At 44.9% G+C, this 18,442-nt stretch overlaps 1 protein-coding gene across 3 annotated transcripts in view; it reads right to left on the bottom strand.

Moving 5' to 3' along the window:
• LOC116993563 overlaps window positions 1-18,442 on the bottom strand; it is a 68,409-nt gene that overhangs the window by 47,228 nt on the left and 2,739 nt on the right. The window lies entirely within an intron of this gene.

The following is an 18,442-nucleotide window of genomic DNA, read 5'->3' as shown; positions in this document are numbered from 1 at the left end:
CTGGTGACATCACTGGGCAGTGTAAGCCTCAGGAGTTAACAGGCTCAGACCTCAGAGCCAGGCTATGAGGCACAGGTCACTAATCACTTCTGCCCAGGGTAAAACAACAGTGTAATTCACACACCTGTTTCATCTCACTCTGATGGGGCTGGGTTCATAGGTGAGTGTTACAGGATGAGTAAAACCACCAGATCAGCTCCAGAGGCACATCATTAATGAGAACCAGTGTTTCACTTTTTGGTGTCACCTTAAGTAAAGTTCACATTGGCCTGACTTTCAGGTACTCTTTAACTTCACTCAGTTAAGGTTATGGGAAAAATTCTGTGTGACCCAACTGGTTAAAGGGTTATGCCCTACATCCTCTTGTGGCTGTAAAACTTAGGGGAGGTTTTCTGAGGGAAACCTCAAAATTCATACAGTACTAAAGCAGCAGATGAACAGATGTGAATACAGCTAGTTCTGTGTTTTTTCCTCCCAATAAAATGACTGATTCAGATGCTGCACAGGAAATTCATCCTAGCTCTAAGCCAAAAGTGTTAATCTGGAGCCATCCCTGCTCAAAGCTAGAGAGAGATTGGCCCTTTCCTTACTGCACACAACCCTAAGAAGGAATATATTGACATCTGGAGATTCTGATTTAAAACATGGCATTTGGTAACCTCAATGCAAACCAGAAATGGCTTTGAATGGTATAAAAGCATCATCTAGTCCCCAACAGATAGCAGAAGCGCAGCACCTGCAGAAGTACCTGGGGAGGTATACATTAAATCCCACCACTTGCATGGGCTAACTCCTGCAGAGTCCTTTGGAAGGCTCTCGTTTGATGTGTAATACTGTAGTAAACTACAGGCATGTTTTGGGGAGAAGAGAGGGGGTGAGGAGGACACCTGATGTGGCAAGAGCCATGTGTACTTCTCTCCAGTTGCACTACAGACACCTCATAGCTGGGCCTTATTTTGGTGGAGTGTTTCTGAGCTTCAAGTGAAGCCAATTCATGTTGAGGGATTTACTCACAGGAATACCACCAATATGACTTTGCTAGCACTCACTTGATTTTATTTTTAAATTATGACTTTCACCACTTTTCTGAGAATAGAGGCTGGCTCTGAAACATCACATCAGCTCCAGCATTCTTCAGAAGTTACACATTTCTTATCCTGTGGAAGTTTTGAGGCTTCAGTTTCCTCACTGGTGCCTTGCTAGACCAGGGCTGTGATGCCAGGAGGGGTCATTCTGTGAAAGACCCTGAGAAGGAGGTGTCTTTCAGCAGTTCCCTTCCCAGCAGGCAGGAGGAGACCTGTTGCTCTCTCTCAGCAGTAAGAAGTGACAGCAAACTAGAGCTATGCTGACTCCTGGTTGGCAGAGCAGGGTTCCTTGTGACTCTGAAAGGCAGGAACAAAAGCCTGGTTAATCAGAAAAACTCCACTGAAGCTGAACAGCAGATCTAAGCAGCAGAGAAAAGCAGGATTTCAGCACTAAGCAATCTGCTACTAACAGCAGAGCCATGGGCTGGAGTTGCTTTGATGGAGCAAACAAGTAAAGCTCCGTTCTTGTGGAGCAGCCTCTTGCCAAGCATGGATGGGAATGCTGGAGGTTTCTGACAGTGCTCAGTGGCTCTGCTTTCGTCTGGCTCCCAAAACCTCTTTGATGGGCGAAAGGCCAGTGCTGACAGTATTGTAATGTATGACAAGCTCCAGTAGCAGCTCCAGCACTGCATGCTCCAAGAGGCAGAGAGGATTCTTTCCTGGCTGCTCTCTAAGAAATTTTCTGTTTAACAAGAAAGGTAATGGCTGTCTAAGAGAGATCCAGACCACAACTAAGGACAGAATATGGCTCTAGGTAGAAAAAACACTCTCAGGAAAGTAACAGATTGACTACAGCCTCTAGGGGAAAACAGTTTTTTAAATTTAAAAGTGAAAAGCCTGCAGCAAGGATTAAGGGGTTCCTTTTACACCCCATTTTTGGAAGAAAGATACAATGAGGAGTAAAAACAGACTCTGAGGGGTAAAACTGGAAGCAGCTTTGGATTATTGCATGAGTGCAGAACATGACTTCCACGTGCATTCCCCTCTATTTCCATTGCCTTTTCTCAGGGATGGCCAATCCCCTCCCTGTGAGAGAACCATGGCTGGAAACCCCACTGCAAGAAGAACTCTTTTGTGGCTTCAGACCTTTATGTGTCTTCTAACAGACACCAACCAATGTAGCACCGCTCAGTGAACAACTCCAAAGCACTGACAAAATCTAAAATTAGCATTAATTCATGAATGCCCCTTGCCATTTCTAACATTATTGCTCTAATTCTATGGGCAGGGAGAGGGAAGAACAGAGATGCAACAGCCATTACTCCGCAGTCAGTGCTGTAATTTGAAATACACTGATTTCCACACAATGTCTCATCACTGTGACTTTTGGCTACAATAGTGAAGTTCAGGCTCCCAAGCCCCTTCCTTTTCTCACCAGGCAGACATTATTTGGACAAAATATACAATGGTAAGGTTGAGTAAGGCTATATACAGAGTAGCTCCTCTGGAATCAGAGGCACTGTTTGTAATGCAAAATCCTTCCAAAATACGGCTTTTTGTAATAGTAAAAATGAATGGCATTCTGTCAGCTTTTTTCACAGCCTCCACTGACTCATAGTACTTTCAACTGTGATTTAAATAATGCAGAAGAGGAGAGAGAACAAGATCAGGAAGTTTGCTGCACCTTAAATGTAAAAGATGGTGTGCACATGTGTTTCCCTAGACAAAGTACAGCAATCATAACTTGAGCGATGCAAAATCTCTGGTGGGTCTGATATCTTTATTGGGGTCTCATAGCACCAGAGCACCTGCTGGAGTAAGAGCTGGTTTAAGATTCCCATAACAAACCTTTCCACTTTGAACTACTCCAAAGACGCTCTCAAGCAAAGTAACAGGATTTTATTTAGCAAAGGGAAGCCCATGAATGTTTTAATGCATTGTAAATCTGAAGCTGTCATAATGCAGGCTAGAAGATGATGTTTTTAAGTGAAGGGGAAATTAATTGTAATTATAATTGCTGTAGTATGAATTTTTATGTATTGCCAGCTGTATTGATTAACTTCTTCCTATGTGTGACTAGCAGCTAGGGAACATGAGCCATTACCCCATGCTAGTGTTGGAGAGCAGCAGAGATTGGTGTATTTTTAGAAACAAATTCCCACAGTGTAATTGTAGCAACTGAGTGATCATACACATGCATATTAAAATACCAACAGATGAATTCCTGGACAGCAGCAGCAAACATTTCACTGTTTGGTGTAGAAGGAAAGGGCAAGAATACACAGCTCAGAAATTCAACAACTGCAAGCACAGCAGTTTTACCTCTGAGAGCGTCCTCTGAGGGAAGCTGAGAAAAGGCAGAATCTTTTCCTTTCTAGGATGAAAAGATTTGAGGTGAGAAGGCCCATATGTCTCCTGTCTTACCTGATTCCAATACACATGAAATTATATCAGGCCATCCCTAGGCATCCTCCAGGGGCTCAGTCCTGGGTCTCAGCTACCAGCGGGCAGTGTTTGGGGCGCCCATGTTGCACAACTAAGCATGGTGCAGAGGTCCCTGGCTCACTAAACCTCACTAGGACTACAAAGTGCAAGGCTTATTCCTTGGAACAAAACTGCACAGATGTGGGCAGACAGCTGGGAGGGCCAAGTTGACTATCAGCAAAGTTAGTTGTGAGGCAACCAGGAGCTGGCTGTGCAGGGCCTAAGTGTAGCAGCATTTGTCAGGAACTTACAGGTCTCATAAAGCATTTATATGTCTCATGTCAGAGAAGCTGTTCCAGGCTCTCTGGGAATTATATCAGCCAGGTTAACAGTCCTGCCATTGTGCTGGTTTAAACAAGACTTGTACAGGACCAGAAGAGGTCTGAAACTTTCCACTAGGAGCGAACACAAGCATCTGTAAGCAGAGGAGCATATGAGTTCACTTGTGGAAGAAATAACTAAAGTACACTTAAAGTATTCAGCAGTCACTCAGGTAGTATCAGAATACCAGAATCCCAGCAGACTGTTACTGTATCAAATATAAATAAAGTGATGGTCACAGACCATCACAGGAGCATGGTGACTATTATACTTGATAAAACTGGCAAAGCAAATAGCTCCCAGGCTTTGGTTGTGTTAACTGGAATGTGTTTCAGAGGACAGCACAAGGAATGCTGTGACAGACAGCTATAGCATAGCTGACCTCAGAACCCCATTCAATAATCTTGAGATTTGTATTTCTATCACTGCTATTCCAATCGGTGTTGGAGGCTATTTCATGCCTGACCTTTTGCAGGATCCTGTTACGTTTATGCGTGTGGATATTGTTCAGGAATGGCAACATACTACATGCAAAGAAAATCCCTGTCTGCCTTCAGTGTGCCACTCTTTTGTCTCATTATATGACCTTTCATCCTCTAATGGGTGGATGAATAAAGAGAAGATCATAACCTAACTTCTTAGTATCACTTAGCTTTCTTTACACTTTCATCATGTTTATTATCACCTTTTTCAAGGTACACAGATGTTTTCAACTTAATGACCAAGTAACAAACTGGAAACTTTTCTAAAAGATGTCTTCAATCCATGCTGTAAGAATTAACAATCACCAGAGTCAAAGTAAATTGCAGGTGGTGGTGAATTGCCTAACATCCTGACGTAAAGGTAAGATAAAGGCCAAATCTGGAGGTGTAGCTCAACAAGAAATCCAGATGTACAGACTTTGCATATCAAGTTTTATCTTCATGTCAGAAAAGCCTCTAATTATGCTGAAATGTGTGCTTTCAAGCTTTCCTGCACCTGGCCTTAAGAAGAGTCCCCCCACCCCAAACTGACTGCAGCCAATCACTCCTTCCATGACTTTCTCTCCTGGGGATTTTAAGGGGCTTTAGACAGTGAATCTACACAGCCATGTCACCAGACAAACAGATCTCCACCTTCTCAGCCCATTCCCACCTGCCTCTGGCCAGCCTCCAGATAATTTTTGTGTCTTCCTTTATGTTAAAGCCATCTTCTTCTACCTACAGTGCTGGAAGGGAGTAGCCAGACCTGGCCTTTCAGAGCATACTGCTCCACAGAGAACATCTTGTTCTGGAGACAGCATGGCAGGAAGGAATATCCTTCAAAACATTCGGGGTGATGTGAGCCAGGTTTCAAACAGGAGGCCACAGCTTTCACTGTCAGAGATTGCCGCCCATCTCGGGCACGTAGCAGCTCCATTTGCCATCTTCTAAGCTGCTTAGTTTAGACCTCAAAGAGATTCAGAGGGAGATCCTGGTTACTTTCCCAGGTGAACTGCCATATAGGGCCATGAAGCCACAGGCTGTGCTGGGTGGCTTGCAGGACTAGATCAGCATGCCAACACCTCCCCAGCAACGTGTAACCATAGACACAAATACAATTACAGACGCATTTATGGGGAGAAGGTGGTAGAGTGACTCCAACATGTGTCAACAGCTTCCTGGGGAGAGGATTTAAAAGTGCTTGTTTGGTGCAATAAAGAGTGGTGCTTAATACACAATTTTTTGCAAAGACGCCTTTTTTTTTATTTTTGCTTAGGTGAGCAGAGTGACTACATTAATGGGAAAACTGGAAGGCTTTCAAGCTTTTCAGTGTGTGAGTAGTAGCTCAAACTGCAGGAGTATTTATGCCACCCTCTGCAGCATCTTATTTCAGCTGTGGTAATTCAGTCTGGTTTCTGAGGGTTTCCTATACACAGTGGAAAGAGAGATGCTTCTCCAGAGGATGATTTAGCAGGGATGATTTTGATGTCCTGAAAGGTTTTCCAGAAGCCTTAGCTCCAGTGATTATGAAGGAACTTTGAAGACACTCACTTCCTACAAAACACCTAAACGTAGATGCCTGATCTCCTTTTCACAAACTTTTCACACACATGTTTGAAGTTAAAAAAAAAAAAAAAAATCAGATATGGAAACAGTAGACCAGAGATAGGGGACTCCAGGTGTTTTTCCCTAAGTACCTATTAGGAAAGAAACTACCACGCTAAGAAAGTAAAAATCAGCAAAAGCTTTCAGTGCTGAAGGCAGAGGGAGGGTTATGCATAACTAACAAAATAAAGAAGACACTTGCAATTTTGCTTCCACAGAGGTTCACCTGTCCTGCCAGGTTTGGAAAAAGATCTGAATAAAAGGCCCTTGAAGAAGCCAAGGCACTTAGAGAGCTCCTGCACAATATCCCTCGTTAGCATTCCAGTGGCAGGGCAAGCATCTTCTGCACACAGGAGTAAGAAACAATACACTCTATCAACTAGAAATGCTAATGACATGGGAAGGGCTCTGTAAACATGTGGCCTTTATTTACTTTTAATTCTTTTCCATATTGCTAAGAGCAGAGTTTCTTATTAGCAATAATCCAAAGTAATTATTGGTTACGGGAATCTGGCTTACAAGCAAATCCTGCATTGCCAGAAACAGGTGGCAATAGGAAAGAACTGTGTGTCTCCCCCTCCACTGGAAGTAAAGCCAGATAAAGCAGAATTGTGTTTCAAGAGAATAGATGTATTGCTTTTCTTAGACTGAACAGGTAATTTTTTTTCACTGTCATTTTTGAACTATTCAGCACTGGTACATATAGGAAGACATAGAACATTGCCTTCTTGAAATTCAAAACATGCAATAGTTTTTGGCTGGGGAGTTTATTTACAAACACCACCAGGAATGACAAATGTCTCAGTATTGAGCCTTCATTCCTTGGTGGTCTCTTACACTCGAATGTAGAGGAAGCAATGCTGGTACTCCACAGATACTGAGGAGGTTACAGCAGCAAACAATCCTGACCTGAGCTGCTTTGGGTTGCCAGTTTTGTATGTAGCTTACCATTTTGTCATAGAACCATAGGATCATAGAATATGCTGAGTTGGAAGGGACATATCAGAATCATCGAGTCCAACTCCTGGCCCTGGACAGGTCACCCCAGGAGTCACATCCTGTGCTTGAGGGCACTGTACAAATACTTCTTGAACTCTGTCAGGCTTGGTGCTGTGACCACTGTCCTGGGGAGCCTGTTCCAGTGCCCAGCCATCCTCTGGTATTCCTGATATCCAACCTAAAGCTCTCCCAACCCAGCTTCATGGCATTTCAAGTCATGTCACTGGCCACAAGAGTGAAGAGATCAGTGCTTGCCCCTCTTCTTCCCCTTGTGAGGATATTGAAGACTCCAATGAGGTCCCCCCTCAGTCTCCTCTTCTCCAGGCTGAACAGACCAAATGACCTCAGCCATTCCTCACATGGCTGCCCCTCTAGGCTCTTCATCACCTTCATAGCTCTCCTTTAGACACACTGTAATAGATTCATGCCTTTTCAATATTGTTGCACACAGGGCTCGAGGTGAGGCCACATCACTGCAGGGCAGAGCTGGACAATCCCCCCCTTGATTCCAAAAGGGCTGGATGCCAGGGATGGGTGAATGATCACTACCTACACAAAGTCTGATTCAGACTGATGGGTATTTCAGAGTGCTTTGCCAAAACACACATACATCAGAGATTAAGTGACAAGCTCTGGGGAAGTGGGACAGAAGGAACTTGTTGGGCTCAGTCTCTGGTCACACCAATATTGTGTGTGAGTGTGCTCACCCTCTTGCAAGGCTGGAGCCTTTACACAAAGGATGGGGAATGGGCAGAGTGCCTGCAAACAGAAAAGGATAGGCCTGCAGCTTTGCACAGAGACAACACCCCTCCAGCTGTTTGTTTAGCTGTAGTCAGAATGCATCCTATTTTGTGAACTTGCCAGCACACAGGAAAAAGCCATGGGATTGAATCGTCTTGCTCAGCAGATGCAGGACACAGCCTTTTTATTTTCTAAGACAATATTATTTTTATATGCAGTCTTGGCTAGACTCAGGAGTCCTGATGTGCTCTAACTTGAAGTTCCTTGTCCACTTTGTCCAGCTAAAGACTGTGCAAAGACTTGGGACTATGGACTCTCAACAGAGGGACAATGACATTTTGTTAATCCTGAAGACTTCAGACATACAACACTTTGCATTTTCAAACATTTTGTAATTGCTAGTGAGGTTCAGGGTGGTAAGGTCTTTGGTGCATAGAGAGTCACTGCTTGAATTTTTTTTTACCTATTTTATAGCTTCCACATCAGGATAATTCATTTTAATACTCCCCAGTGAAATGAGGAGAAAATCCTCAGATTCCTAATCAGATTAGGGCTATACTAAACCATGGGCAAAGATCTAGGCAAGGGTGATCCTACTGTGACAGAGTGACAGCACTAAAGATGTAATTTAAAGATGATGGAAGTCAAAGAATTAGAAGTCAAAGGACTTGGACAAAGTCTTCTCAGTTTTAATTGCAGCTGGCTGCTCTGCAGTATCCTCTGGAATAATCTTACAGGGGAGCAGCCCAGTAGCTGTAAAAGACCATGCATCCAAACCTCAGAGAAAACAATCTTCATGCAGACAAACAATATTAATCATTAAAAAAACCCACGCATCTCTTTTCTTTTTGTCCTTTGCAAGAAAAGTGTAAATACATACAGGCAGTCATACACAGATTTATTCCTGATCTTCAAAATTATTTTAACACCAATGAGTCCAAAGCCTATATGTGTGTTGAGTAGATATCAACACAGCTTGTTGCTTTCTACCAATAGAGCAACTTACCAACTACAGTCCCTTGGGAGGCCCCTCTCTTTTAGCAACCATTTTCTTGTTAAAAACAGTGATTCTGGTTTTTCATAGCTGAGCAATACCAGTGCAATGGGAAGCACAGTGTGTATCTTTGTGCACCAGTGGAAGTCCTGGGGTGGTCATGCTTTCTTCCTGGGAGGTGAGATGGTTGAATTCAAAATTCGACATCAAGGTATTAGATCAGCCTAAAAAACTCACAGGATTACAACTGGTACTTAACAGTTCACACAAATGCTGCATCTTTCCCACGTGCTGGCTACCACAACTGCAGAGATTATTTCCTGTTCTTCATGGAACTCACTCACTCAATATTAGAATTTTTGAACTTCCGGGAGAGATTTGGAGACCCTCACCCAGGCCCATCATTAGGCTTGGGTCCAGTACAGCCCTGACCTAGTCCTATCTGCTCCCTCTTCCCAGTTCTAGTGCAGAAAAAAGAAATGGCAAGATGCAGCTTGGGGTGCAACAGTCCACTCTATCCCACAAGGAACCCGGTATTTTCACACATGAAGCTTTTCTATAGACAAGAATGAGCTTTGAAAAGGTATAGAGATGAGTTTATAATGCAGTGGTGACTGCTTCTATACAGTCAAGAGAGCAAAACACACCACAGACACTTACAGTAATTTCACGAATACAAGCCGCACCAATTTGACCAAAATTTTGGTGGAAACCCGGAAGTGCGGCCAATATTCCGGGGCGGCTAATACATTAACAAAATTCTAAAAGCTGCCAACACGGAAGTGACAGCCTGCGGCAGCCCCAAGCCAAGCTGGAGCCCGGCCGGCCCCGGCAGAGGTGGGAAAGCCTGGCAGAGGCGGGGCCAGCAGTGTGGGGGGCGGGCGGCAGAGCCTGAGCCAGCAGGGCGGGGCAGGGGGGCGGCAGAGCCCGGGCCAGCAGGGCGGGGAAGCCTGGGAGAACTGGGGCTAGCAGTGCAGGGGAGCATGGCAGAAGCAGGAAGGCCGACGGGTGGGGCTGCCTGGCAGCAGGGGAAGCCCAGCAGAATCGGGGCCAGCAGCGTGGGGGAGCCCGGCGGTGCGGGGGCCTGCAGTGCCGGCCAGGGCGAGGAAACGCGGCGGCGGCGCAGACGGGAGGGGGCGGCCGGCGAGCCTGGCGGCAGCGGCAGCCCTGCCGGCTGGGCGAGCGAACGCAGCGCGGGGCGAGCGAACGCGGCGCGGGGTGGCCGGCGAGCCCGGCAGCGGCAGCGGCAGCCCTGCCGGCAGGGCGAGCGAACGCGGCGCGGGGCGGGCGGCGAGTCCAGCGGCGGCAGCAGCCCGCCGGCCGGGCGAGCGAACGCGGCGCGGGGTGGCCGGCGAGCCCGGCGGCGGCGGCAGCACGCCGGCCGGGCGAGCGAACGCGGCACGGGGCGGGCAAACACGGCGCGGGGCGGGCGGCGAGCCCGGCGGCGGCAGCCCGCCGGCCGGGCGAGCGAACGCGGCGCGGGGCGGGCGGCGAGCCCGGCGGCGGCGGCAGCCCTGCCGGCAGGGCGAGCGAACGCGGCGCGGGGCGGTGCTGACGGGAGAGGGGGGCCAGCGAGCCCGGCGGCCGCGGCAGCACCACCCGGCCAGCCCCGCCGAGCCGTGGCGCTGAGCTGGGCCACCCGGCCCCGTCGGCAACCATGAGCGGGCCGAGCCTGCCTGGCCCCGCCCCGAGCCAGTAAACCCCGCTATGCCGCGATCCTGTTACTAATTGGCCAATTTGTGAAAGCTGCGCACGGATTCTCGCGACGAACGAAAGTGCGGCTAATATTCGGGGTGCAGCTTATCTATTGACAAAGACAGCAACATTGTCGAGGCACCGGGGGTGCGGCTTATAATCCGTGCGGCTTGTATTCGTGAAACTACTGTAACTGCACCAGGCCCTGAGGGATGCTTGAAGCTCTGTGATGCAACCAGAGCACATTGGAAAGCAGAGCAACAAAAAGGTAATAATTGTGAAAGGGGAAGAAACCTATCTGTTCCACTCTTAAAATGAATTAAAGGCACCACAATAGTGTGCATATAACAGGATCTGAAGAAACTGGTCTGGCTCTGCAAAAGCAAACCAGCTCCAAGGCAAATCCGAGCATGCAGTGATTCTGTCATATTTTGTAGGCGTTATCACTCTGGTTTTTTCTATATGGCACAGGGTCATAGCTCTGTCTGCCTGCATCTCAGTCAGATCAAGAAACGGGGACTCTCCAGAGAAGTGGCCTAGCTAGTGAGGGTGTATAAATTGTCAATCAAAACCAGAGATGTGTAACTAACCTGGGCCTCTCTGAAGGTATAGCCTGTAGGATAATTTAAGCATGTCTTGATAGTGTAGAACTACAGAGTGGAAAAATCTTCTGCTGTCAAATTGCACCTGAAGACATTTATACAGAAAAAAGATCAAAGACTCATGGCTCAGCAGCCATGAAGTGGATACACCAACCACCCCTGACTGGCTGGCCACAAGCAGGAGAAGAATAGTCCCACTGGTGACAGCTACCCCAGCATGTTCAGTCTACATCTTCCTCACCCCTGAAGCAACTCTGCAAAGAGCTATCTGCTAGCAATTGGATTCCATCAGCACAATTCAGACAAAATGACCCCAGAAGGTACAACAGGACATACTTGTGGGGGGCAGTCATGTGCTAAAATGCCAGCGTTATTTTTGAACAAAAGCTGGTTCACATCCCACCACCTCTTTGAATAAGAGAAACAAGCATTTGACTGGTGGGAGATCTCTGCAGTGCTCCTGAAACTCCTTCCTGCTCTACACGAGGATATGCACAGGAGTCTTTACTCCCCGAAACCCAGGCTATTGCAAACAGTTTTTGTACCAATAATTAACTGCTGCTCAAAGATCTGTGAATGATCCCATAAACAGCAGCATTTGAGACAGGCTGCCAAGGAGCCACGGGCCTGATTCTGTGAGATAGCTGCATGCCTAGCAAAGGTCATGAGTCTTGGCCTTTCCACAGAGGAGAGCTTGTTGGAAACTCCACCCAGTATGAAACAGGGATATATACCCAGTATAAGAACAGTTAGTTACTAAGGATATGTTTGTTCTCTGCCCACAGGATGTCTTGCCAAAGAAGACAAGGCCATTTGCAGCAAAATATGGATAAATATGGATATAATATGGATTGTGGCCAAATTTGGAAATAATTATGTCTCCTCTGCTCCTATAACATTCCACAACCGGGCAATTGGCCCAATGCCATTTCCATGCAAACCAATTGGAGGTTGCCATCAGTCATTCATTTAAATCCACTGAACTGCTGACCTACATCTGACCAAACAGACAGAAAAGGTCCTGTGGCCTACATTATAAACAATTCAATAAATGCAGGGAAATAGAGACAATAGATTCTCCTTCAGAATATCAGCTTGGTGATCAGCTTGTGCTGGGAATTGAGGGTCCTTGCAAGAAGCACCAGACCTGATAAATTGAAAGATTTATTATGTGTATTGCACTTTTTTCAGCTCAGTGGTTAAAAACTGAGCCTAATTCACTGCTAATGCACATCTATTGAGTTCAGTAACTTTAGAGATGAGGTGACTGCAGCCCACTGCTCCCTTGAAATGCCACAGGCTGCCCTTAGACTGCATGTTTGGTACAGACATGCAGAAAATGGTGAGGAGACACATCCTGGCAATGGCTTGGCAGACCACATCAGTGACTCCATGTAAGCATGATGGGATCATATTTGCTTCCCAAAACCAAGAAGCTGACTCAGAGACAGCATCCTTTTCCCACTGCTGAAACCCAGTTAGCCATGATTTAGAAAAAGGGACCTAATGAAGTTAAACAGATTGCTCAGGCACTTGGATTTACTTAATCTCATCTTTCTTAGCTCTCTTCATGGAAAAAGAGCTGGTTCAGCTGCTCTCCAGAGATCTCTGACTGATCCTGGATATAAAAGGGGTGGAGGTTGGACTTTTCATCTCCTCATCTGCCCCACTGTCTGTGCTTGTCTTTGCCATCCTGCTGTTTCCCTCCGTGTTCTCCACACTCCTCTCTGCCTGCTCCTTCCGCCACTCAGCCTGTTCTTGGTACAAATGTCAGGCATTCACTCTCTCTTCCTTCTACTTGTGAGACAACAATGGGATGACACAGACACCAACAGATTCCTCCATCTGAAGGTCTCATTCTGGCTGCTGGTGCAGCCAAAGGTTGTTGCATGCAAGACTCCAGCAGCTGAGGCTGACATTTTGTTAGCATTGAAACACATTTTAGGTACTTGGAGCATGGTGTTGTAACCCAGTACCTTACTGCTTTAAGAATGGTATGTCCCTTTAACCCTGTAACCCCTGCAAGACCGATGGACTGACCCCTGCGATGGGATTGGCCTGAAGCTAAGGCTGACCCCTCCCCTTTCCTGACCCATAGAAAAACCTGTGCCCGGGTCTGGAGGCCCTCTTTTATCCTCCTCTCCCACTCTGCTCACGTGGAAGCCTAAGAATAAAACATAATATCAACCCTGGGATAAAGAGCCTCTAATATCTCGACCGTTCTACATGAAACAGCATCCCAGGCCAGCTCTGCAGGGTATTTGGGAGCAGGCGAGGCACTGGGTGCTGTTTCAGCATGGTATTTCCTCTTCTGATTCTGTTTTGTTGTTTATGACAACAACCTCGTCAGATAGTTTAGGGTTAGGTACAGCCAATCTCACACATTTCTTGTGTAAGAGATTTCAAGGAAGCAATGCTTTTTTTTCTGAGATCATAAGAATTATGTGCCTACATCCCAGATGCTTTGCATCTCAATTAATGTAGATCAAGAAAGCAAACCTATTACAGAAAAATATGACAGAGGATAAAATTGGAATGTGTGGCTCTGAAACAAGGCATCAGATATGAGTCTGAAAGACAATGAGAAGGATTTTGACAAATAAACAAGTCAACAGATACAAGTCTGAAAAACAATGAGAAGGATTTTGACAAGGACCTAAGAAAGAAAGCATTTTCCTTGCATATAGCAGTTGCATTTGAGACATAAGTTGTCATTAACCCAGAAAAGCCTCTGCCATTTCCATTTTAAAACCTGGAACTGAATGCTACTATCATTTGTGTTTAATGGACATTTTGTCATTCACTGTAAAAATTAAAGGACGTGACCTTTGCAAAAAAAAATCTCGAATTGTTTTTATTGGTAAGAATCACTGCCAGTCACACAACATTGGTTTATTGGGAAAAGTTAATCAAAACATCTGAACCTGACTCCTGAATTTTAGTGACTCAGTTGACATACAGACATGAAATGAACTTGTGTGATTAAAACAGGATATTGCAATTCTTCTTAAATACATGTTTAAAAAAACCCCAAACAGCTGCAGAGGTAAGTTTCAGTGTTCCTAAACCTCAAAAAACCACAACCAAACAAAATATCCCCAAACTCTAAAATGCCTTAGAAATGAAAATGTCCTCAAATAGATGTTAATGGAGAATACAGGAATGTATACTACTGTCCTGCACAGGCTGGTATGCAAGACTGCTGTCATAGTGCCTATTATGCACATAGAGTGAATAGTTTGTACCTTGGAATTTCCTATCAGCTGATCAAGGGTGTTGGAGGCTCTTGACTCCTGCCTCACAGAAAGGAGCTGATGTACCAGGGAGGAGGATGACTTTGGAAATCAGCTCACGTTTGCCCAATAAATTAATGAGACCATTAAAACAGAATAATGGTCTTAACTACTTTTAAGCACTTTTCATCTTAAATGTCAAAAGCTCACAAGCCATGCCTCTTAAAGGCAAGGGACTGTGTTTTGAAATTAATAATTTTGATTTCTTTTCTTATGGGCTTTCTGCATTTAGACTCTATATGAAAAAAAAACCCAAACAAACAAACAAAAAACCACCACCAAAACCAACCAAACAAAAAACAAACAAAAAAACCCTAATCCCAAAAACAAACCAACCAACCAACCAACCAACCAACAAAAAACCAAAATCAAAACCAAACAAAAACACATAAAAAAATGAACCAAAACAAAACCCAACCAGAACCAAACCAAAACAATTAGTTGCACTGGAAAGCTCTGCTGGTTGAGAAATCTTGCTTTCCTGCTGACAGCTGAGGTACTCCATACCATCTTCTAGAAGAAGGAAGTATTGTCAGACCGTGGTTTGGTTATGGACTCTGCTGACAAGCCTCATCACCATTAATATGTACATACACTAAAATATACTTTGCACACCTTGCTGATGAGTTACGTATGCAAATATGTTGAGGCCAGATGCACACATAGCATTGCTACACTGAAGTCATTAACTTGTGCCGCTTGGAGGATGTGGTCTAAGCCACAGCAGGTAAAATGGGGCTCTTTAGACACTCATGATGTGGTTAATCCACTGGGTAGCCATCATAGGGCAAGAATGTGAGTCTTCATCTTCATTAGATGCTCCAAATCAGCTGCAAACATGGTCAAGACTCAGAAAGGACCTCTTTAAAAGAAACATACAACCAAACCAAACCAAAGAGCCAATACAAAACAAAACACACAGATACACAAAAAACAAACAAACAAACAAAAAAATAGAAAGCCACACCACTACCCCCCTCCCTGAAAAAACCCCCAGCCCTCCCAGCAAACACTGTCGAGTGTCAACAACCATATTCTTGCCCAAATAAGCCTGAGCCAAGACCCAAAGAACCTACATTCAGATGTAGGAAACTTCTAAAATAACTGCCATTTCATCTGTTTTCTGTAACTACACAGGGTTCTCTGTAGTTAGTACATTCAGGCCTGTTTGAGGATAATTCTGAATTTTTTAATGGGTTGGTAATCACGAGCTGCTGATGTAGCAATGCCTTCCCACTTCTGTAGTGCGACTCCAGTAAAGACATCCAGGGAGACTTGTGAAAAGTTTTAACAAACTTGCACTCCACCAAACAGAATACTTATATGTTCCATCCGAAACATATGTTACAATGTTTTATATTTTATGCCCTCGCGACTAGAATGGAATCCAGACAGAGACTTCCTTGGAGAGCTGGGAAAAGCTAAACCACCTTTGCCGAATTCCCAAAACCAGAGAAACCAGTGCCTGGTCATTCTGTCCAGAGGTCAGTGCTAAAGGGGGTAGCAGTGATACAGAAGACGTGAGCAGTTTGCAGACCCAGATGGGCTCTTCACAAGGGGTCTCTGATGCGGCTGGGTGATGCTCTGGGGCCAAAAGAGGCACTCCTGGCTCTCTCAACTCTAACTCGAGTGAGAGCTCTGCACTGCCCTGGGGAGAAGCCAAGCAGTGTGCATTGATTTAGGATGGAGCTCAAGGCACCAACCACTCCCGCAAGAAACAAGTATCCACTGCTCACAGATCTGTTTTACCACCTTTCCATGCCAAAGTACAGTGGGGTTTAGCAGCAGGCTGCTCTAGCAACAGTTCATTCTCTTCTCAGCTGCAGCTTTAACTCAGCTAACAGTAACTGCAGAATTTTTCTTTTATTGACTGATGCCCATTTAGAAGCCAGCAGAAAGCACGTATTTTTCATTCAGCTAGCTTTTATAATGCCCACCTTATGAAAACACAGCCACAAAAAAAATTTCATATAAAGCTTTTGAGTTTGATTGGTAAATTCAGTCCTTTCTGTTGATAATGCAGTTGTAGGGGTAATTTCAGCTATAACAGTCAAAGAAAAAGGCAGTTTTACTGAATTTAAAACATTTCAGGGAAATGTGCCAATTCAGTTTCACGTCAGAATGAGAAAAAGTCAAAACACTCTGTAAAGATGAATTGCAATGATTTCACAGAATATTAGAATCATATAATATGCTGATTTGGAAGGGACATGTCAGGATCATTGAGTTCCAGGCTCCTGGCCCTGATCATGGCATCCCAGCAAACACACCATGTGCCTGAGAGTCTTGTTCAAATCTTTCTTGAACTCTGCCAGGCTTAGTGCTGTGACCACTTTCCTGGGGGGCCTGTCCCAGTGGCCAACCACACTCTGGGTGAAGAACCTTTTCCTAATATCCAATCTAAACCTCCCCTGACACAGCTTCAGGCTGTCTCCTCAACTCCTATCACTGGTCACCAGCAGAGATACATGTTGCCCCTCTCCTGCCCCCAGTGAGGATATTGAAGACCCCACTGAGGTTTCCCCTCAGTCTCCTTTTCTCCAGGCTGAAAAGACCAAGTGCAGAGTAGAGCAGGACAATCCCCTCCCTTGCCTGGCTGGTGATGCTGTGCCTGATACCCCACAGGACACAGGTGGCCCTCCTGGCTGCCAGGGCACTGCTGGCTCATGTTCAACTTGCCACTGACCAGAACCCCAGGTCCCTTTTCCCAGCACTGCTCTCCAGCTCTGCATCCCCAGTCTGTACATCCAGAGTCCAGGTGCAGAATCTGGCATTTGACCTTGTTAAACTTCATATGGCTGATGGTTGCCCAGCCCTCTAATTCATCAAGGTCTCTCTGCAGGGCCTCTCTGGCCTCAAGGGAATCAACAGTTTATCCCAATTTAGTGACATCAGCAAACTTTCTTGGTATTCCTTTGAGTTCTGCAAGGTGTAGATGTTGAAGAGCCAAGGATGGAGCCAATAGCAGAAATGAAAGCATCTGGCATTAATGAAATTAAATGATTTGGTAGGTTAAAAGACTATTTTAAATTCATTTTATGGATAATGTAAAATCTTTAAATGTCTGATTTGATTGTGAAGTTAAAAAAAAAAAAAAAAACAACAAAAAAAACCCCCAACAAACAAGGAAAACCAAGGATAGTATTTTCTCAGGACACTGACTAGCTAGTTTCTGAACAGCATTGCCAGACACAGCAGAGAGAGAACCACACTGCCTGAATTTTGGAGACTTAGCTAGCCTTTGATTATAGCAAGTTTCCTCCTCACTCTGTGGGAAGCCAAAAAAGCTTGCACCGCCAGGAGCCATGTTGCACTGTATGTATTTTTGAAATTAAAAAGGAAAAAAAGAAAAAGAACTGCACTATCTACTACCAGCAGAACATCTTTCAGATTTTCTGCATCACAGTACACAATATATGGTACAGCTTATATAATACTAAAATTTACATTCAGGAGCCATGTTGTAGTCTTCAAAATGAGAAATAAAACCTAAATTTCTTCTCTACAAATATTGCATACTTTTTTTTTTTTTTTCAGAGAATTATGACTAAGTTTTATGAAGGACATGGATGTAGACCTTAGCACGTTCTTTCCGCCGTCTTCAATTCCCAAACCAGGAGGAGAGTCTGAGCCTCCAGACCCCGCAAGGTTTTGGGGGAAGCTTTCTGATTCATCCTGACACACCACAGTACCTTTTTCCATCTGAGACTTCTGGGAAGGCTGCGCCCTCTCCTGACCGTTCAGGAATCGGCAGCAGTGACTCATAAAGCCACTTTTGCTGCGGTCAACAAGTCAAGGCTCAGCCTTGAAGCTACCAAGATCAGATCAGCTCGGCTTAAAAACTCTGTTGCACGGTGCAGAAGGGCTTCTCGTTGAGCTGTATATATGGAAATTATAATTTTTTTTCACTGTGCTTTAAGAAAACAAATGTCTTGAAAGTATATGCTTTTAAAATGCCTCATTTATTTGAAAATGGATAGAACAATGTGCTAGAATAATCTCCAAATAAGACACAGTGTTTACAGTTCATGCAATTCTGTAAAGGAAACTTATATATTTTAGAAATATAACCCTGAATTACTGTTGTAACCATGAATTCCATTTCACAGAGCTAATACTTGATACGGCTAATTCAATTATAAAGAGTCAGTCTGCCTTCAAAAGCAAATGTAATCTCTTTAACCAGCAGAGCTTATGCAGGAATGACTGAAAAAATCCGACA

The sequence above is a fragment of the Catharus ustulatus genome, chromosome 3, assembly GCF_009819885.2.
Source record: "Catharus ustulatus isolate bCatUst1 chromosome 3, bCatUst1.pri.v2, whole genome shotgun sequence".
In the NCBI taxonomy this organism is placed as follows: domain Eukaryota; kingdom Metazoa; phylum Chordata; class Aves; order Passeriformes; family Turdidae; genus Catharus; species Catharus ustulatus.
This window is presented reverse-complemented; position numbering and strand designations above follow the sequence as displayed.